The sequence below is a fragment of the Vidua chalybeata genome, chromosome 12 (genome assembly GCF_026979565.1).
Source record: "Vidua chalybeata isolate OUT-0048 chromosome 12, bVidCha1 merged haplotype, whole genome shotgun sequence".
Classification (NCBI taxonomy): Eukaryota; Metazoa; Chordata; class Aves; order Passeriformes; family Viduidae; genus Vidua; species Vidua chalybeata.
Genome location: NC_071541.1, coordinates 8,524,893 through 8,547,682, shown reverse-complemented (window position 1 = coordinate 8,547,682; position 22,790 = coordinate 8,524,893). Strand labels below are relative to the sequence as shown.

The 22,790-nt window shown below is 42.1% G+C and overlaps 1 protein-coding gene across 5 annotated transcripts in view; it reads right to left on the bottom strand.

Moving 5' to 3' along the window:
- FHIT (fragile histidine triad diadenosine triphosphatase) overlaps positions 1-22,790 on the bottom strand; it is a 524,049-nt gene that overhangs the window by 54,634 nt on the left and 446,625 nt on the right. The window lies entirely within an intron of this gene.

The window sequence follows — 22,790 nt, the reverse complement described above, 5'->3', positions numbered from 1 at the left end:
TTCAGAGTAATTATCCCATGAATATCCAAGGAAGCATTTCCTGGCAGGTTGTGTCTCTGCGTCTCCAGCAAACGCTGTTTGCTCCAGCTTTGTACACACAGCAGAGACCCATGGTAGGGAGGGCTCTAGATAGCAACAAAACACTGAGCAAACTTTCCTCCTGAAATCAATATTTGTGCTATGTCTCAGGAGTTTCTCTTGGACTGGGGATCATGCAAGGCAGAGTGGAGCTGGAGAAGCAGAAATTGTATGGTTGTTGTCAGGGTTGTGAGGAGGAGGCAGTTCCTTCAAGCCCCTTGCAATCCTGGCATCCTGCTGCCCATGAAGAGCTTTCCCTGAGTCCCAAGGCTGGAGTACCTGGGACAAGCAATGTGGAACCCTCCAGAGATGGAGCACCAGCCCAGCTGGGCTGGATGTTCCCACCTCCATTCCCTGGGGCAACACCACCAGAAGCAACCCTGCAACAGAAACCAGAGAGAATTCCCAGAGAGCATTCCCCAGCTGTAGGGGCCATGTCAGCCTTTGCAGGAAGTCTAAAAGCCACCAGAAATGAGGCTGGCTCTAATGCCAGCTAGTGAGAGCTGGGGACTGGGCTTATCCCTCTTTGCCTCTCCAGGGGAATTGCTCCAGACCTGTGGTTGTGACCAAAGCAAGGGGCAGTGGCTGTGCTGGGCAGGACCTGCACACAAGACAATAGATGCAGAGTAGGTATCAGAACTTCAGATGACATCTTTTCCCCCATTTTTTTTTTATGTTGACACAGGCCTGAGGAGAATGCTAATGCTGGAACACACAGCTACCACAGCAGAAGATTTATGATTATTTTTATAACATAGGCCTTGTCAGGGATTTTTGATTTGATTTTGGTTGGATTATCTATTGCAATGCCAATAACGTTTCGCAGTTTTTTAGGATGCAATGCAGTCAAGGCTGGTGGAAAGCAGGGACAGACCCACTTAAATGCAATTTGTTAGCATCCTCGATTCTAGGAGCTGCTCCCCAGGGGCAGCAAAGTTTGAAATGCTCTACAAAGGAATTTCTTCATATTTTTTTTTTCATAGACAACTACTTCCATTAATTATTTGAATAAGATTTAAGTGAGATGAAAGGCTGTGCTCTGCCTTTGATGTGAACACATAACTATCATTAACATTTCATTATTAATGGGAGCTGGGTACACACAGTGGGAAGAATAGATCCCCTCTTATTTTAAGCTAAAACTTTGCCTCTTTTCTCCACTGTTTCTTTCACCTCTAATAACTAACCCAAGGTTGGAACAGCTGGACAGATGCCTGTGGTGACAGCCACATCACACCCTTGCAGTGCTGGGAAACATTTGCCTGCCCCCAGCACAGAGGTGGCAGAGTGACTTCCAATGAAGTTTCAGATCTTGAGCAGCATTCCCATGGTGTGGGGATCTCATTTTGTCTGGCTGACCCCTGCCCCACTGTATACCCCTTGCTGGAAAGTTTAGGTTATAATTTGGCTGTTATTTTTGCATTTTAGAACTACAAAAAAAAAAAAAAAAAAAACCAAAAAAAAAAAAAACCCCAAAAACAAACCCAGGCTTTTTCCCCTGGAGATGTCTTTGTTAAAGTCAGGTACAAGCTGCCTATCTGAATGTTAGGAAGCATTTATCCCCTGTGAAAACCTTACCCACAGGAGGATATTGGACTATGAACATGACAGGGAAATTTTCTGTATGAGATAGCAACTTCAGGAAAAATGTTTAGTCTAGAAAAAGATACATTGCAGTGGTATAACTATGGCAATGCAAGTATTTACTACACTACTGCTGACAGACCTACAGGTGTGGACAGGCTTTGGATCTGAGACATCAGAAGGTTTTAAGGAAAAATTAAGGATATAAGCACTGGAAAAATGATACTAACTGCATAAGTAGGGCTGCCAACTCGGGAGCTTGGTCAAGCCTTAAGCAAGATCCAGCTTCCTCCTTACAAAAATACATTTTCTCATTCCATATCTATTCTTCTGCTTTAGATAAGGAGATTGTGCTTCTTTCACTGAAATACCGTGTGAGCAAATTAATGAAGCTACCAGAAAGTTAACTTTTTCATTTCCAGACTATATAATTTTAACTGTCCTGATTTTATGGTGCATTAATGTTGTTGTTGGCATTTATATGGCACATTAATTACATTCATTCAGTTATTTTCTGTGCTAAACTTAAAAGGTCATATCCTTTGTGTATACTTTTCCATATGGAAATTTGATTTCTTTAGCACACCAAATAGAAACTAAATCAATGAAATAATGTATTTTCTATGAAACGAGTAAATAGTATTCTGTGAAAGGACAGTTAATCTACAGGCTTGTTGTGAATGTGTGAGCAATGGAATAAATGTTTTATTCTATTTCCTGCAGGAGAGGAGCTGTGCAGCTCCTGTACACCACACACATTCTGCCAGTGCCAAGAATGCTTATTCCTGAAAGAGAAAAAAAATGAGGGAGTTTATACAGCCTTCTATGTGCATAGTTTAATGCACAGAATAGAAATACTTTCCCCAAGAAGATGGCAGCATAGAAGACATCTGATATACTACAGGCTATTAAGTTGTCACTACATCTACCCCGTATATCTTCCCTCGAGTACAATTCTTGGATGTTTACCTTTAAAAAAAAAAAAAAAAAGGTTGTATTTTACCCCCAAAAATTTCCTGCAAAAATGAAGATCAATGGGGTGAATGAAGAAGTGTAAATATCATCCAGTGGAAAAAGCAGTCAATGCACAAAAGTTTTTGACAACAGCTTGGGCAATACAATGATTTTGCTCAGAGATGAGGCCATTTCATAGTTTTTATACCAGTAAAATATTAATTCTGCTAGGGACCTGCTATCTAGTATTCCTCACAGATTTCCTTTGTCCCACAAGCTGACATGTAGGGTACTACTATGAATTGCAATGATAATGTGCTTTTTGATTCTTAAATTTCAGAAGATGCATGATCAACAGTGCTCTGCTCCTGTGCTTGGGTTTAGGTAGGGAGCTCTGCAGAGCAGAGGCCCTGGGGTCTGGGTACTAGGTCCTGGGAGGAATGACCACAGAAATCCTGAAATCCACAGAAATGGTGTCTGAGGGAAGCAGGATGCTGGCAGCTCCTGCGGGGTGTCAGAGCTGTGAGCACAAACACTCTGCCCAGCTCAGGGGATGTGTGTGTGCCCCCATTCCTCCAGCTACAGAAACTGCTCTCATCTACACAGGGAGGGGTTTCATCTCAGCCACCAAATGGACAAGAACATGAGAGAAAAGCACAGGAGAGCAGCAGCATGGCCAGGGGACAGCGTGCAGAGCTGTGATGGGACAGTGCCAGCACCTCCTGCAGAGCCAGGCTGCCCCTGCCTCCCTGCCCTTCATACAGGGCTGACATTCTCAGCCCCTCCAGGACCTGGGAGCTGCCCTACCACAAACAAACAATGCTGCACCGAAACTGGTCACATCACAGTGTAAAACAATGCTGATGCTCTAGGGGAAGCTGAGCCTAAGAGCTAAGTAAGTTACTCAGAGACCTGATTCACCAATTGCAACAAGACTTTGTGCTATTCAGTTGTCTGACTTGAGACAACATCCAAAACACATTTCTTCTGGCTTTTCAGTGGCTGAATTTCCACCAGCCATAAAATATGACACTAGTGCCTGGTGCTTTGCAAAAGCACCAAACTATGCAGCTGCCACTTACAGCAATTCCTGCTACTGCACTGGTGCACTGCTCAGGGCAGCTGCTGGGTCTCACTGGGACATGCTCAGTACAAAAGCCATGGAGAGGTGCCCCAGAGCTGTTTGTTGGGTGGCCTTCCCCACCACACACTGATTTTCAGGCAGTTTCAGTGCCCAGCACTGTCACATTGTCAGGGGTAGGTACTCATGGAGGGGTGTCTAAGGCTGGTGAATTCAGGTCTTTAAGTTTTGCCTTTTTTTTAGCACCCATCCTGCAAGGAAGCAAGTAGCATCTTTTCACCCCAAAGATGGGGAAGTCAGGAGGGAAAGGTTAATACCACAAACTTAGGTTTCCTTCCATCTGTCTTCCTTCTTATGACAGGCTGAGTGATTTTTTTCCCTATTTCTGATAAAATAAAGAGACATTTAAGGCTGCAATTAAACCCCAATTATAAATTAGAAAAGGCAACAGAAAATAATGACATATATACTAAATATATATGATATTTACTAAAACCTTGGGAAGCACACTGAGCTACAGCATTCCTTCAGCACCTTGGCTTTTTAAATATATATCCTTCAGAGGGGGTGGTTCCATACTATCACAACAAATATCTTGAAGGGCAGGGAACTGCCAGCAGTGGCAACAGCAATATATGAAATTGCTTCTCAATTCTTTATATCTCCAGTATGCCAGCAACTGTAAATCTATCAGTGTAAAAGCAGCCTGAACCTGCTGGGCTCCAGTTGTGCTTATTGTAGTGTGGAATGGTCAGAAACCAGAAGTGAATATATAACCTAGTGACCACGCTTGTGCCAGGCTCCTCCACTTAAGTAACTGGGGCTCTCAGAAAAATTTGGGCAAAACATGATTGCCTGTAATGGATCCATTTGCTCCTTTTCATTCATTCTGCACTAGGAATTTATGCTTTGTTATGAGGCCAGCTGTTCTTACGTGATGCAGGGATAGGGGAGGAGAGGTCTAATGCCTTCTGTTGCTTGGACTGGGGTGTGTGATGGGAATTTTCAGGAATCAGGACTCCCTCTGGGCCAATGCACCTCATGTTGCTGGGTTGACCCTGGTTTTACCCCATGTTTTGGCCATGGGGCAGCAACATGAGGACTGTCACATCCACTGGCTGTGTGGAAGCAGCCACCAGAAGCATCTCCCATTCTTTTCCAATTCATCCAGTCTTTATGCATCCTCCAAGGATGCTCCAGAGGATTATTACATTATTCCTTCCAGCTGAGGAAGGGGAGAAGCAGATGGCAGAAGATGACAGGGAGAGAACAGCTTTCTCCTGGCTGCTAAAACAGGGCTGTGACTCTTAGGGGAGATGGAAGACAGGAAGGGGGTGAGCCCTCCGAGCCCACAGCGCTCTGTCCCTCCCCTGGGTGCAGCCCATGCTTCAGGGGCTGTGATCTCCACTGGGAATGTGCACCCTGGCCTGCCTGCAGCAGGTGCAGCTGGGCTCTAAATGCACAGGCACTAGGTCAGCAAGGCACATGCTCGTGCTCACAACAGGCTGGAGCCCTGTTGGATGCAATGAGACTTAAGCACAAGAGGTCAAATCTGCATCAGCAAAGAACAGCAGGCTCAGGGTCTTGCCCAGGCACTCACTCTGTCCCCAGGGAGCTCTGTCCAGAGCCATCACACACACCAGTCCCTGCTCTGAGCACAGCCAGCCAGCCCCACATTGCAGCCTCCCAGGATTTCAGCTTCCTCAAAGAAATAAAGACGAGATGATGAAATTAGAAAGGGCATTTCTTGTCACACTTCTGGTGGCTTATCAACATTAGAAACTTAAAACAAATTAATAACACTAGATTAGTACTACAATGGAAAAATTAATTCAATCTTCATTAAAAAAAAAAATCCTTTTATGCTGTTGGTGTCACTGTGATACGAACGGTGCTGAAGCATAAATCCTACCCTCCATGAAGCCAGCATAATTGCATGCTGTGTGCTAGCTATTCTATCCACATTGGAAATGCATCCTTAAAACATTTCAGCTTAAGCCTTGTCAGTACTAATCCTAATGCCTGATGCTGAGATGTGTATTTTATTACTGTGTATAAATGAAATGGAAAACCTTCATGGAGGATTACAGGGAGTAATAATGACCTCCACAGCATTACTGCATGAAGATGTTCCCAGGCACCAAATGGGATTCTGGGATAAAAGTGACATGTGTCTATATAATCTTGGCACACGCTCCTGCTACACATGTACCTACCAGCTGTGGGACTGTGAACATATGTCCTTTCTAGTGAACTGAATTTTCATTGATAAGGAGGCTAAAAGCAAGGAGTGAGCACGGGATGTGGATTTTGGCTGAGGCAGCTAATGGGCTCCTGCTTCCCCCCAGCAAGGGAAAAGACTGCTGCTGTTCTGTGATGTCATGAGAGTGTGGACTGAGGGCTGGCAGAGAATACAAGAAGAAATGGCAGGAGAATGAAAAAAGCAGAGGAGAACAAAGCTGGAGTGGTAGGGGAGAGGAGGGGCAAAGGAAGTAGAGGATGAAGGAGGAGGAGAGGAAGAAGAAAAACGCTGGGAATGGAGGATGCAGCTCCCTGCTTTCATGTCCCACCTCTCCAAGGGGACAGTCCCTCCTGTGCATTTTAGGGATGCTTTGGAGAGGAGCTGTGGCTGATCCAGCCTGTGCTGGGTCACTCCAGTGCAGCGACGGCTGCACCTGGGATTGCTCCAAAAGAAGAGGAGGAAGCACATGTGGGGAAATGGAGACAAGGAAGCATGGAAAGAGGCAAGGTTTCTGGCATCTGTGCTCCCAAAAAACAGCCCTCACTGTCTTTTTCAACTGCAGTGAAATGGAAGTGAGATGCTTTGAAACCTCATTTTACTTGGCCCAGTTTTACTCTAATCTACCCTGGGGCCAGAAACACAGCTTTTCAATCTGCCAGAAAGTTGTTCTGCTGACCCTGAAATGTCAAACTGTTATAGGGGGCTGAATCCAAAATTGATTACTTCAGAGATCAGACAATAGCCAATTTTAGAGTGATTTTTTTTTTTAAGTATTTCCTATTAACTTAAAAAAAAAAAAAAAAAAAAGAGAGAGAAAGAACCACTTTTGAAATAAGAGCAAGTAACCACCAGCTTTGTGAGACCCCAGCAGAGGAGGGCTCTTTGCAGAGGAGGGGAGGAAGCACAGACCAACCCAACATCGGCTGCCACGGGGCAGGAACGGGATCCCAGGGATACTGCACACAGGGCAGGTGTTTAACCCAGCCCTGGTACACAAACCCTGCTCAGGGGTGGATGGATGCCTTGGCTGACCTGCCAGCCTGTTTCCATCATGAGCTCAGCCCTTGCAGACTTGCTGAGAGACGTGTGCCTTTTCCCTCCAGCCCACAGCAACTCCCAGCGCTTCGGGACCCATCCTGTGAGATCCACTGCTGCAGCAGCCACTGCTGAGCTGGTGGGGAGAGCCCCATTCCTCTGCCAACGCCCCTTATTCCAGCTCCCCTTGAGCAAGGAGAAATGCCCTGAGGAAGCATTTTGATTCCTGTCTCCAGCTATTAGCCCATCACAAACACCATAATCTCTGTGTTTATACTCTAGTAAACAAGTGCTCTTGCTAAATCTCAGCAATTATAAGTGCTTCATCCTTTTCTTTAGCCAGACAGCAATAGAAATACATTTAATTAGTTAACACCCCCTGCCAATTACAACATCTGAGGAAAGTATTGCTGAGATCGTTGGTCCTAATTATTTTAATATTCAGGAGAACCACTTTAACATAACAAGATAATTACTCATGGATAAGAGTTTATGAGAGCTGCAATCCTTTTCTTTATTTTCTACAATGCAAGCCTGGGCCTAGTTAAATTTCTGGACACATTTTCAATTTAAGATTAAAAATTGCAATTTGTGAGAAATCATCAAAGTGCCTCATGCTGGAAGAAAAATAACTATATGCAATCTCAAGAATGTTAACACTACAGTAAAATAGATACACCGTGTATTACATGCAATTAATAGTGGAATCTAAGGGAATTGGTTTGTTTCTGTTTAAAAAGATCTTTTCACATGTACTGAATTGATCAGCCACTCAGTTAGGAGAAAACCCCTGACTGTTCCTCATTTTAGACAAAATGTGAGTTGCCCTTGACTAATCCAGCCTGCATCCTTTTGTAGCCATATGAATCCTCCTTGCCTGCTCACAGTCAGTGGCAAAGCTGAGCTTTACTGCACATCTGAGAAACCCTTGGCTCACATTTCTGTTGTTTGCAGTGTCGCCATCAATGGAGGAGTTTTTCAGTTGAGAAAACGTTGGACTTGGTACCTGTTATATTTTAACACTATATCATACCCAAAGAGATATCCCACAAGGGTTTTTCACGTGCCAAATTCCAGAAATATATGCATGTATTCATCAAGAAAGAGTTTGGCAGGGGCTGTTGAACAATAAACTGTATGCTGTTCCTTTCATGCACATTCAGAAAAAAGCCTTTCTTCCACGTCCCTAAAGACAGCTTCAATATATAGGCAGTGATAGATTTCAGCGTTTCTGGTTCTGTGTTTGTACTCATGGAAGTACAGCCTGTTCACAGTGGAAGCCCATTTTCAAAGGAAATTTTCCTTTAAGAAAGTAATTTACCCACAAGTCCCATATTATGTATTTGCTTGGTCCCTTTACAATGCACTGGTGGGGAAAATGGGAAGATGAGAGATGAGCACCACCATTAAATGTCTCCGTTTGCTCTGTGAATAAAGAAAGCACCTGATGGCACAGCTCTTGCTTATGAGGACAGGCTGTACTGGCTTTTAGGTTATGCCTACCCAACTATTTAAAAATATACTCAAGGGATGAATAGCCAGGCACCAACTAAAAACACAAGCTAATCATGAGTTCTGCTCCTTTCATTAATGCCACCACCAAACTTTAGAGCTAACCTGAGGTGAAAGAAGTTGGTTGCTAATTAGGTGCTTAAATCTTAAGAAATATTTTAGAATTTGACAAAAAGAAAAATAAATGCCAGCACTACCCATTAATTTTATTCTATAATCAAAGTAATTTGAATTTATTTACTAGAATATTTTCTAATTTTACAGCCAACTACCAGAGCACACACAGAAAAAAACCCTGTCCAAATAAATATGTAGTAACAGAGAGGGAAAAGATATCCACCTGATTTACTGAAGCACACTTTGCCTTTAGCCCAACAAGTGTGCTTTAATTCAGTTGTAAGGATTATAAAAACAATGCATATCTAAACAGAGGTGATAAATTAGTGGAATTAATCCAAATAATAGGCAAATGTTAGGAGCAACATATGTAGAATGACTGCAAAGTTAGATTAATTTAAAATAAAACCCTGGAGTTATGTAAGCAATTACAAAAATTGCATTTAGCAGTAAAAGAGCAATTAAAACAACAAAAAAAAAAAGCCCTAACCCCAGACATTATGTGCTGGGGACAGGACAGGGCTCATAGAGAACTTTGAGATGAGCTGGAAAAGCAATTGAACAGAAAGTTTGTCTGATTTTACTCTGTTATGGAATCAATGTTCTTGGATATGGCCTCGTAATGCACAGATGAAAGGCTCATTTCTCCCCAGATGGGGCTCAGTAATCAGATATAGAAACAGCTATTTTTAATGAAGACCTGCAAAATCATAAAGGCTTAGATGTTGCTGGCTGGAGTAAAGCAATGGGAGGCAGACAAGGCAATTCACTAATCTGCCTGGTGGCACAAAACCAAGCCTGATCAACACATTTTTCATAGCAAATCACATTCCTTCAGTAAGGCTGGCCCAGAAAGGCAGCCATGCCAAGCCAGAGGGGAGCCTGGTGCCAACTGGCACACACGTCCCTCAGGTGGGAGAGCCCAACTGCATCACACAGCCTTGTACATTAAAAGACAGAAAATACCTGCTGTATTTTTCAGTCCATCATCCTGACAAAATGCTCCCATCGGTTCAACTCTTTTCTGCTTTTCCCATGTATCCAGCCCAGTCTATTTAAAATCTTTCCAAGTGGGGGTATTCATTGGGTATGCAGGCAGCCATCCCAGTAATTGCAGCAAAAGTGAGCATCTCTGACTTAACCCCTTATTTTCCATGTACACACTTCATATCCTTTGAATCCAACATGCTCTGATATGCAAAGCCCTCAATGCTTTTTCAAATTGAGTACTATCTCCTAGTGGTAAATATTTTGAAAAACAGTGGCAGAGAAGATTGATTTCTCTTTGCAGCACACTAGAATGCCAACCAAGGGCCACCACACCAAAGAAATAAGCACCAAATTCCTAATAAAAATCTTAATCAAAAAAATCAAATAAATAATTTCAAATGTGAAAAATGTGTGTATTTCCACATTAAGCAAATCCCCGATTAAGTTAGTCAAACCAAGGTTGAAGTTTTGCATGACCTACAGGACCTGCAGGTTCTCTGTGGCACCTACAGACACAGTTTATGCACTGGGCACCTGACATGCACCAGTGTTCCCCACCTGCTGTTAAAACACTTTGATAACAACTCTGCAATACAGAAGTGCTGTCAGATTTCTGGCAAAACAAAGTCAGGCTGGCCCTGCTAGGATAGAAATGAAAGCAGGAGATCCTGGCTAGGCAAAGATAAAAGTAGAACTCCTATTCTGTGGAAAAAAAAACCAAACAAACAAACAAAACAAAATCCAGAAAAAAACCTGAAAAAAGTACCCCCCCAAAATTAAAGACAAACAAACAAAAACCCAAAACCCAAAGCAAAAGGAATTATTGACATAATTCTGGGGAATGAAAGTATATTCTGGGGGTTTGATCTCCTGACAAGACAATCTGGGCATTTGCAGACAAATAATACCACACAGACATGGGCAGCCACTCAGCTCATGCTACTGAGTTGCCAGCCCATCACAAAGGAAAAAAGCAAACATAAACCTCACAGTAGTTCCACAAAGCCCTTTGTGGTTCTTTGTGAATCCTACCTAAGTAGGGTTGCTGTGGGCCTCTCATGCCCACAACAACTTAAGTCCATCTCTCCCAATGGAAGGTTTGCTCAGCACTGGAAAATTGGAGGTGGAGGCAGGAATCCATTACATCCTCATTTCAGCAGGGCCATGGGTGTAATATTCCCATAATAAAGAAATTAAGAAACACAACTAAGTTTCATAGAAATGTTAAGCACTATTAGCAAGAAGTCAGTGTGTGGACTTCTTAGCCAAAGTGACCTCAGATCCATTAAAAACTAAACTCGTGGCTGGGCGGGACACAGGACATTACAGCAGGTCCATTAGCAAGGGCCAGTGAACTGTGCTAAGTGGGCTGTCGAGCTTGCAATGAGCAAAACTCAATAGCTGTCTATAACCTCATTTGAGTTCAGAGTTCTCCCGACCCACTTGGGTAAAAGTTTGGCTTTTGGAGACCCTGTTCAGGCTTTTTCTGCTTCAGATTAAAACCTCCCTACTGATATTGGATGCCAGAAATAAAATTTTTAAAAAAACCTGCATACAAAAACATTGTTTTTATGATGGCCTATCTTACTGTTGGCAAGATGTACTGTTTTAACATCTGCTGCTGCTTCCTTGTCAGGTATCTATGAATAAGGCTGAGGATGTGTGAAGGAGGAGAAATCACAGAAATCGTGCTACTTACAGATTTGTACTGAAATGATATTTACCTTTCAACTCTTGGTAAAACAAATAAAATAAAAATGAGGTCATTTTAGTCCTAGAATACTGATGTTTAAACAAAACTGTGAAATTTATTTCACAGCCTTTACTGTGAAATAAATGTTGGAGTAGCAGAAGCAGGGAGGGAGTGCTGTCAGCCAGGGACCCCAGCAAACTGAGCTGAAGTCAAAGAACTGTGTTGTGGCTGATCTCACTTTGCTGCTTGGAAATGCCAGCAGGGCATCCCCTGCCAGAGCCCCCAGCTCCCTCTCCCTTTTATCTTGTACACACCCTCAAGGTGCAAGGGTGAGGAGAAACCCCAGCACAGCAGACATGGAATTGAACTGAGAAACTGAGAGGCACCCAACTGGATTTATTATGAGAGCAGTGTTTAATCTAAAGAAAACTCCCCACAAATGCCAGCAGGGAGATCCCAGTAAGGAGCCTCCTTCCTGGTTCTCTTCAGGCTCCGAGATTTTGATCTCTGTTTCCCAAGGTGGGCTGTGGCTCAGCTTTACACATATCAAAACTGCCAGGCAGTGCAACTGTAATTTTGGGTCATCACAGGATGGAGCCCTCACTCTAAGTCTGTAGCCAGGTTTTCCAGGCACCAGCAAGCAGTTATCCAAAGCCATCAAAAGCCACAGATGTTTACTAAACAACACCTTCTTTCTTGCTGCATCAGTGGTGCTGGTTTATTTTGGTTTGGGTTTTGTTTTCACAGCAGTGAAATGAAATGCAAGAGTAATGAAATTTGCCTTAATGCAAATTAGAGGACAAACATGTTTGTTCTTTGTAAACCCAGACAAATTGGGCTGACTGAAAAATTCTATTTTAAAAACAGGTAAAACCTAAATGACTGAACAAAACTCCTAAGAGACTCACAAGTTGCAATTTGCCAGCCAATAAAACACAGTCTGAGGAAACACTCTTCTGCCAAGATCCAGCAGACCCCATGACCTGATAAAATAGAATCCTCAGGCCCAGTAAATTCTTCTGTGTCACTGACAGCAAAAGAGAGATGCCAACAGCCTGAGAGCAGGAGTTCTGCCACTTAGGTGAAGAGGAAGAGAGGGTTCTGCTGTGTTACATGTATTCAATGGAGAATTTTTAATTCAAGAGCCCAGCCTAATGCTAAGCAAGCTCAATAGATCTTCACACTGGTTTAAATAGGAATGGGATTGGACTCCAAGCAGCCTGTGGGAGCACATGTGCTCAGAACCACAGAGCAGGAGCTGGTGGTCTGCATTCCCACTGTCAGGCACTGAATACTTCCGTATGCTATCTCCACCAAGAGTGCTAAGCACCTTCAGAGTTCAACATTAACTCCTGATACAGCTATAAATGAGTTCCCAGCAATAATCTGCTCTTCTGCTCTTCTTCTTCTCTTTTTTTTTTTTTTTTAATCTTGCTCTAATTATTAAGGAGCAAAACACTGATGAACAACGCTGATTGAATATTCTAAAAAAAAAAAAAAAAGTACCACCCTCCAGCTGCTCTGCTGGTGAATCCCTTTCTTGCTGCTTGTTGGGATTTACTTTCAGCCCTTTGCATCTGAAACTAATTACTGCAACACCATCCTCAACATTAATTCCCTTCTCCTCTCTGGAATCAGAAGCAATATGGTACATTCAAAGATATTTTTTTCATTTCTCTTCCTAAAGGAAGGATCTCAGCTGTTCAATAAAGATAATGGTAAATGAGTCACCAATTTCAGAAGGTGAAACTTTCTGACATCCCTTTATCAGAAACCATTGTCTGAAATTTCAGCTGGTGATTTAGGAAACTTTTTTATATGAATGTCACCAAGACCTAGTGAAATCTGTCAGCTTTCTGTGTGATCCTAAAGACAAATTGCAGCAATATCTTGTCAACCAGCTCTGTTAAACTTTGCTGTGTATTCTCCTTGCACCTGTTTCACTGTTAGCTTTTCTCTCAGAAAATGTTTTGCCCAAATTTTTTCAGAAATACTTGCTGGAATTTTCATATTTTTCTTCATTTTTAATGATGACCCTTTGTTTTCAGTGAGAAGAAGCACTTACTAAGTGACCAGAGTTTTCAGGAAGTTGCAATTATGGTGCTGGAGTGTTAAATAGAAAGATCGTGCCATCAGGTCCAATATATCTGTGAGATGCCCTGTCAGAGTTGGTTTCAAGAAGTAAAGCCAGCCCTTACCCCTCTCCAGAGCTTACTCCTGTCTCCTATCACCTCATCATCTCCATTCCTGTATCTGTTTGCTCTCTGCAGTTCGGTGCAGCTGCACCTTTGATGCACCTCAATGTCTCCCTGCTAAAAGTCCCAACTCAAAATTCAGCCAACAGCTGCTGCCCACCTGCTCCCCTGGGCCAGGCACCTGAGGAGTGCCTTTGTTAGAGGCACAGTCCAAGAGATACTGCTACAGAAAATGTGTACTTGTACATTTTCTGCTATTCAGTGAGATGCTGAAAATAAAAGGAAAGGAAATGAAAAATCAGTATCTCATTCAATTCAACAAGCCAATGCAAGGTGCCCTTCCACATAGACTTCCCTATGCTAAATATTAATCATGACAATTAGACTTTCTAGAAGATGACATTGTGCTTTCTCAGACTGATGCAGAACACTAAATACTCGTTCCTTGAGTTCTCTGATACCTGAACTATTGCATTGCTATGCATAACATCAGAAGAATTAAACAATTCCAACCGACACTGTTATGACCAAAATGACACAGCTGAAGCAGTGCTCAGCTTCTGTGTGCGCTCTCTGAATACAATCTGAGCCTTTGTTCACAGCATTACAACCTGACAATACACTATAAAGAAAGTTAGAAAAGCAGCAACAAGATAAAACCAAACCCAGCTGAGGATCAGACCTCCCAAGTAATTTAGTGAAGATGAGAATGAAAAGCTGTATCATTTCAATTAAACTCTCATCTAAGCACTCTCAAGATCTACCTAGTCTGTATTTTTTAATTGATCAGAAATAAAGAACTGTTTGACCCCTGTTTTTTTTCCTTATGTTGACTGAGAGCTTACGTTTGGCACTGGCCATTTGAAATAATGCAGCCAAGTTTTCACTGGATAAAACTGAAAAAAACAATGGAATGAAAGAAACTTTCATGCAAGTCCTGAAATAAGGGCTATTTGTGTAGGGTTTATTCTGGTTTGGTCCTAAACTGAAGCTTGAGTCAAATACACATCCTCTGTCCAGGCTTATTTAGATTGGATATTAAGAAAAAATTCTCCACTGAAAGCATTGTCAAACACTGAACAGGCTGCCCAGGGAAGTGGTTGTGTCACCATCCCTGGAGGTTTGTAAAAGACATGTAGAGGTGGCACTCAGGTGCATGGTTTGGTGGTGGCTTGGCAATGCTGGATTCATGGTTGGATTTGATGATCTTAGAAATATTTTCCAACCTAAACGATTCTTTGATTCTATGATTTTGTGTCAGTGCTGCCATGTTCATTCCCTTGCATGGACAAGCCCTTATTAATGCCATGCACAGAGATGGCAAACAACTCTAAATCTCCAAAGGCAACATCCCACTCTTCTTCTTGTCCTCTTCCCCATGTTTGTGGGCTGTCAGGTGAGTCACTGGCTCTTTGAGGTGACTCTATTTCATTAGGGGCTGTAATTTCCCCCTGTGTAGCCCACTTGTGTTGTGAGCACAGTTTTCATGCCCGCTCTTTGGAACAGGAGAGCAGCGGAGCCGACAGCCCAGCTGAGAAAAAGCTTTGAGAGTGAGGATTAGAAGAAATTTGCAACATTGTGTTTGTAGTATTTTGTACTCCATTGTTCCCAGAGATAATGCCTTCCCTTTTACTTGCAAGATCTTTGTGTTCCTCACTACAATCAAGGAGAGGAAATCTGACTGTAAACCTCTTTGTTCTATATTATCATTTCTTGTTGGTTTGGTGTGTTAATCAATGTGTCAGTAATGGCTGCAAAGAGAACTCATTCAATCTTCAAATGAAGAGAAATCTGAGCTTTCTAACACTGGCACATTTTCTAGTGGATAAGCTTTTTCACAGAGTAATTATTTCATTTTCCAGAAAGATTACTGATTACATCACATTGGAAAAAACTAAGAGAGGGGCCCTTTATCTTCCCCATGTTTCTGCAATTCTTGTACAAACTTATACTTGTTACCAGGAAAAATGACAAATTTGCCATCTGATCAAAATGTTAACAAGGTAAGTGTCAGTGAGATGGATCACTGACTGTCACTGCAAGCCAGAACATGAGGATACATTGATATTTCTCAATATATTCACTGCTTCCCCAATGTTCGCTAACAACATTTCTACTGCGAGTGTAATAAATCACACAGAAATAACAAGCTGCACAGGATCTCTAGGATATGATAGATTTGTCATAATAGCAGCATTTGCAAGGTAGAAAACAATTGGTAATGATCTATAGAAAGACCTAATCAACTGTCATTTGCTATAATGCGGCAGACGAAGCAAAGATATGAAATCCATAACACTTCTTTAGCCACTGCCCTCCCCATACACATACACACGTGTCAATTGGGGAATAGTAAAAAGAATTAATGAGCTTTGGGGTCGCAGAAGTAGAAAAGAAAGTTAATAGCATGCCCTGGATGCAATCATTAAATTATACACTGCTGAACAAGGCAAGGGATAATCACAGAAGCTGCACAGTCCTGTGACAGCAGTAAAGGCTTTTAGCAAGCCTGCACCTCCTCTTTTGCTTTATTTCTTTTACATCTATTTCATTATTTAAAAAAGTACTTTATGTCAAAGTGGGGCTGGATAAGCAAAGGAAAAGCACTGTCTAAGTTCACAGAAGACTGAAGACTGTATGTGCCAAGGCTCCTGCCAGCACAGGAGACCAAAATCAAATGTCTATTTTGCACTGGGCTGTGCCAGGTCCCAAAGTGGCTGCTGAGGCTTTAGCGCTCCTTTGCTTGCTCCCATGGGGGAAGGAAACACCCACCTTCCAGTACACACATGCAAGATGTGCAGCTTCAGTTTTCTGAAACATGAAATTCTAACAGAACTGCCTTCCTGGGAGCTTAAGTGCTGCCTAGGGTTAAAGCCTAAAGTCATGAATTTTAGATACTGAAATATCCTCTCTGCATCACATCCTCCATTGCCACCTGCCTACAATAACTTTCAGGTGAAGAACCAACACTCACCTATAAACCCAGAAGCTTCCAAGGTTACACAAACTGTTCTGTGAAGACTTGCTAGCCACACCAGAAAAGGCTCTCTGGAAAACAAGGCAGTATAAAGTGTGCAAGGGGAATCTTAGGTCTGAAATTTCAAAAGTAAAATTCACTCCATTTTTATATGGTTCAAAGAAATATTTTTTTTTTTTTTTTTTTGGTCTTGTTTTGTCGTGTTGGTTTTTTGTGTATTTTATTCCCCAGAAAGATTGATAGAAGAATAATGGCTGCTTTGTGCTACTTTGCTTACAAACCACATTTTGCTAAGTGAATGCATTTCTGAGAACACAGGAATTGCCGTGCTGCCTCAGCACAGCAGTGCTCTGCCCCAGCATCCTGCCTGGCAGCTGCTGCAGGAGAATGTGCAGAAAACCTCCTAGTGGGCAATTATGGGAAAAGCTGCTCAGATCCAAAATTTTCTTCCAGCCCCTCTATCAGTCAATAAAATTGGCACATCTTGAAACATGGAGGTTTTTCTCTTTGCAAGCATTTGTTTCAAGTCCCTCCCAACGTTTGGAACTTAGTATTTTTCCACATCAGAGAGCTTGCTAAAATCTACATTTTCAAAAGTCCTTATCTTCCAGCCTGGCATCAAGCAAAGCTGGACAGATTTTGGAAAGGACTCAGCTCCTGGTGAAATGGAACTGCTGAGCTCTTTTGCAAATCTCTCCTTAAAGGGTCACAACAGGAGCTGCTCTGTGTGGAGCAATTTGAAAATATTTCCTCAGTGGGAGGTGCTAAGCCTTCATAAAGCTGGTGCTCAACACTTTTGATAATCTAGCCCCAAGTTAAGTATCAGGGGCCAAATTAATTGATTTAAAGGCAGAAATACCCTACTGACTGCAGTGGAAATTTCCACTTGCCAATGAATGGCTCAATAGGATTCTGGAATAATAGAGCCATGAAAAGTGGATAATACAACAAACAAACATCAAAGGGTAAGACTTTCCTTTTCAATCATGTCTGCCTGTGCTCTGCATAAAAGGACTGAAATATTCTGACATGAAAGAAGGAGAAGGAATGGTTAACTGCACAGCCATGCATTTCCTTCTGAGATGAACACACAGCATTTCTTAGGAACAGTGATTTCTTAGGATTCATATGACATAGTTGGTAACGATGATACCTGTCTTACATGATATATAAGACACTAGTGGTACATGAACAAATCTCCTGGACTAGTTTCCTCTTCCTATCATGGAATCATAGAGTGGTTTGGGTTGGAAAGGACCTTAAAAATTATCTAGTCCAATTCCTCTGTCATGGGCAGGGGCACCTTCCACTAGATGAGCTTGTTCCAGGCCACATCCAATGTGGCTCTCAACAATTCCAGGGATGGAGACATGCACCAAAGAGAAAACAGCCTTACATTTCTCTAGCTCTTTTCCACTCTGGGAGTGAAGCTTTGCCAGTCAATCTATCTTGCTTAGGAACAAATGACTTCCCTCTCTGTCCCTTAGATATTTTCAACATTCAGCCACTTCCATGGTTTCATCCATGATTTTGATCAAAAGTGAAGTTTGCACACAACTATTTTATGAGTGCTTGTGGCATTTTTGACAAAGAGTTTTAGGGAAACTTACTGGTATCTTAAATGAACTTGGCCACCACTGGGCTTGAACCTCAGGCAATTCCCCCACATTCCCATGGCAATTTTGGCTGTCCTTACTAGCATGATTAAGACTTCTGTCCTTCAGCTCTGATGGAATACCCCATTAATGAAGGTTCCCTGCACATTCAGAGGAGAAATCTTGAGCATGAAACTAAGGAGGGTATTTATGTTGTGGGCTGGATGGAAGAAGTACATCATGTTTCCTTCATGGCTTCAGGTCTCTTCCAAAGCCCTGGACAGAACACTGGTATTTACAGCTCCCTCTAACACACCTGCAGGGTACACAGGATTTTTGGGGCCATAGGAACAGCTTGTTCAGAGAAGCTGAAGACCTCATGTTAGGAGGACAGCAGGAAGGTATCAGGGTAGCTCATCAAGGAAGAAAATTTGGCACCAGACTGATTATAAGAATAAGGTTATTTAGCAACTGTTAATGTCAGCTTTCTGTTGCAGAAATTATTTGTCTTGGTGAAGCCATGTGGTAACAAAGAAGAGACTGAGACATGAAAGATACTGAACACTCCTTCCCCCAAGGGAGAGAGCAAGGCAGAAGATGAACATTTTCATTTCACCAGAGGAAATTTGACTATCAAGATGTAATCTGTTAATAAATGCTGTTCCATGTAATTAAAAGAAAAAAACAACCAAAAAAAGGCACCACAAAATGACTGTGGACCAGCAGGAAACAAGAAACTCTCAATGGAAAGTGGCAATTCAGAGAACACCCACCATGTGGCCCACCTTCCCTATTCCCCCTCTAGAAACAGACCCATTTTACACATGGTGATTAAGGCACTAAAGCAAAAAAGTATTAACATGATTCACATGTAGAAAACAAGGTTATTAGAAGTAGGGATCATTTCAGCATATTGTTCTCCCTAATAAGCATAGCAATGAGTAATTGAGTTTCAGGCAATCTCCAAGGTAGTGCTTTGTAGAGAAAACGGAACTTGGCATGATGTCTACTTTTCCTTTAATTACATTGCCCTAATGAGCAACTTTCTTTACTCTCAGCAAATTTATTTCTTGAGAAGCAGCAACAGTAATAAACATGTTAAAAGGATCACCAGATAGCACCTGAGAAGAAACATCAGCAGCTTAAAATGACAAGAGGTTGCTAAAAGTGGTGGAAAAACACCAGATTGTTCTCAGCTTCATTATGCTTATCACTCTTAAAAGCAAAGTAAAGGATGTCAGTGGAGCACCTTATCTAACCTGGGAAGTGTCCTTGTTCTACTGTTATTTCCCTTCTCCACATGCTCCCGAGAACAACCCAGAAACATGAAGTGCTTATACATCAACCCACAACTCCTCTGCTCAGGCAGCAGCAGAGGGCAATTCTGCCTCATGCCCTTGTGCAAGATGAAAAGAGAAAATCACATGCCAATAACATCCTACTGAGTGTCAATATTGCCATTGCAACCTGATATAGAGGATAAAGGGCTGGCTTTTCCGAAGTCTTTAAGGCATTTAGACATCTGACTCTTGTTGAAAGTCAGTGGCTGTTTTGCTTATCTATTTTTACAAAACCACCTGATAATCCACGTATGGCAAAGGAGTCTCTGAATCTGCCTTTCTGGAGACAAAAAGCTGAGACATTTCATATATATGTTTATTCTTCTCATTTTTTTCCTAAGCATTTCCCTCCTGGTGTGCCAGGAGACACCATACCAGTGAAGATAGATGCCCTTTTCTACAGCTGGGTGAACATGTCACCTCTTGGTAAAATACCTGAGGTGTTCACCTTCTGAGAGCAGCAATTGCTCCTGCTCAAAAGGCCTTGGTTGAATGAAGCCAGTGCACTACCAGGTGACAATCTGAATTTTTAAATGCCAGTAGTATTATTCTTCAGGGGAAAAAAAACCAAAACAAAAAAACAAACAAAACAAAACAAAACAAAAAAAACCCCAAAAACAACAAAACAGCAAACCCAAAAATGGAAGCAAAGTTATTCAGAGTCATTCCAGTTTTCAATGTTGCTCAATGCTGGGGAGCACATCCTGGAATATCTACCAGCTGTCTTAGGACCACACATTCATACAGGGAAGTAAGGGCTTCATATGTTGTATTACTCCATGTAGCTGTAGATGGGTGATCAATCCACCTTTTGCTTGTTCAGGGATTCAGGGGTGTATCTGCACTCACCAGTTTTGCCCTGACTCACTCCAGAACTTCACAAGGTCCCTTCACCTCTCTGCATCAAACCTGCAAGTACTGTTACTTAATGTACTCACAGAGGCAGGAGAAAACTTCATTTATATACATAAAAAATATACTCTGAGGTCTTCAAAAACAGGCTCTTCAGATGTAAAAGTGTGAAATGAAATTATCTTCAAATAGAAAATCTGAAAGTGCCAATAGCAGCAGCAGACACTGAAGACCTTAAGTGTTTATGCAGCTTTATGTATTGTTATTTCTTCAGTAAGCCTGACACAGAAATGGCAGGGGTATAGGAAGAAAGTATGTTAGCACTTATAGTCTACTCATAAATGCACTAAATGCAATTATTTTACCGAGAAAAAAGCCAGGAAGAGAGCAGAGGCCCCTCTCCTAGGGAGCTAATCTCAATTACTGCTCCCAATCATGCTTCAGCTGACGAGAACCCTGCATAGAGCCCATGCTGTACGTGGCCTGGCAGTAGTGTGCATTTGCCCCTTCAAAGACACTCATGTAATGAATAAGAATAGATTTTTCCTTTCAAAAAAAGAAAGAAAAAGGTCATTGTTCAAAGAAAAGAGAAATTCTAAAACAGGCCTTCCATTAAAACTCTACTTATTGCAATACCTTCCCACTTCCACAGAGATTACAATCCCTAGAAGCAAGACACCAGTACACTGAAGTAATTTACGTGGCAAAAGGGAGACATAAATGTTTAGCTGGATTTGCTTGTGTGTTTACCACAAACCTATGATCAATTTCTGCAATTAAATGCAGGAGGGGATTCTTTGGCAACCTCATACACAATGCTCCAGCTATCTGGGCAAAGTGAGAGAAAGGCTGCCTTACTTCCCTGTTTCTCTGTTTTTTTGGAATACCTGTGCTTGGATAACTATAACTGGGTTGTAACTCAGCCAAGCAGGATTTTGAAGCTTTCTTTTCCTTGAAGCAGTAAATGCCACTGCTTGGTGTGGGCACCAGTTGTGACTTTCTCCAATTTGCAGGACACAAATGCTGAAATGGGAAAAATGCTGCACTGTGGTACTTGAAACCCTTCCAGGGGCTCCCTGCAGCCAGAAGAAGTTGTAAGCTCACTTTGCTAGCTGCAACTCTTAGTTGTCAAGAAGATAAAAGTTTCCTGCACATGCAAAATAGCAGCATGAGCTGTTTTTGAAAACAGATCATACATTTCTGGTAATTAATTGAATTTTGGAGATGTTTCATTTCTGGCCCCTAAGGAAATGCTGTTAGCTCCTCTCTCCTGAGCATCCTGTGTGTTTTAAAACACACACATAATTCCACAGAGAACATTCCGTCGGGGATATCAGTATGTTAAAACTCTCTGAGGAGGCATCACCCAGTGTGCAGTCACAGTTCTTTACTCCCCCAGCCCCCACAGGTACCTGTGCTTCAAAGCTGGGCATTTGGTCACTGCAGTCTGCTCATGGCACTGCTGGTCCCCACCTGCCCCTGTGGCACCACAGAAACACTGAACAGGGCTACAAACAATATCTAATAAATTTGAGGGCTGGAGAACAGTAGGAGAGAGGGGAGCAGATTCTCACATCATCAGGAGGGAAATAGGCTTTTAAAAAGCTAGTTGTGTCTGTGCACAACAATGAAGCTTTATGTCTATATAAACTGACAAGTCAGATTGTCCTCCTGGGCCCAATTCTCAACATCAGTGCCATTTGAGGCGATCGCTGCCTCCTGCCTCTGCAGCCAAATGGCTCTGTCTGCCAGCAAGGGCAGGCAAGATGATTAAAATAAGCATTAACAGAATGGTTGCTGATTAGCTTCTCCCTCTCTCTTTTTTTTTTCTCTTTGCTTTCCTTTTTTTTTTTTTTTTACATATAGTTTGGGCCCACCAAAGATTGCTAAAGCCTGTTCTTCATTAGCAGTGTACTTAACAAGTGTGAATTTAAAGTATTAATTTTCTTAAGGCCAAGGATTAAAGCAATTAAGGAAAACTGCTGCAACCTAGCACCAAAGTCAATCCTTAACGTGGAAAAGAAACAATGGTGCTTAATATATTTAAATAAAACCAAATTGTGCACAATTATGCTAACACCGTGTTAAACTAAATTCTCACTCTGCTGCAATGTATTATTAAAATTTCCTTTCTGAAACTGAAATAACACTTTCTTTGCCCCCAGTATAGCAACAGGTCTGTGGTTACTTTGCATTGCTTTCCTGGCAAAACCACTGCAACAAAAGATAACATCCATTCTCATTCTATCCTCATTTTACCATCAGCTTCTCTTCTCTTCTGGCCTGAATCCCTTGCCAGGTCTGCACTGGATTTCGGTGTGATTTGGTTTGTGCTTACCAACTACCTGCTCCAATATCCTGAACCTTAAAGGGAACAGGGGAGCATTTCATTTGAAGTTTAAGGCAGCATTTTAATTTGGCAAAGAAAAATCTCTTTTTAGAAAATGGCAGCTCCCTGATAGGTTTGTTTGCTTTCCATATCATCAAGTCCAAAAAGGTGAATACCTAGGATACCAATGGGGCATGTTCTCCCCACCAGAATGAG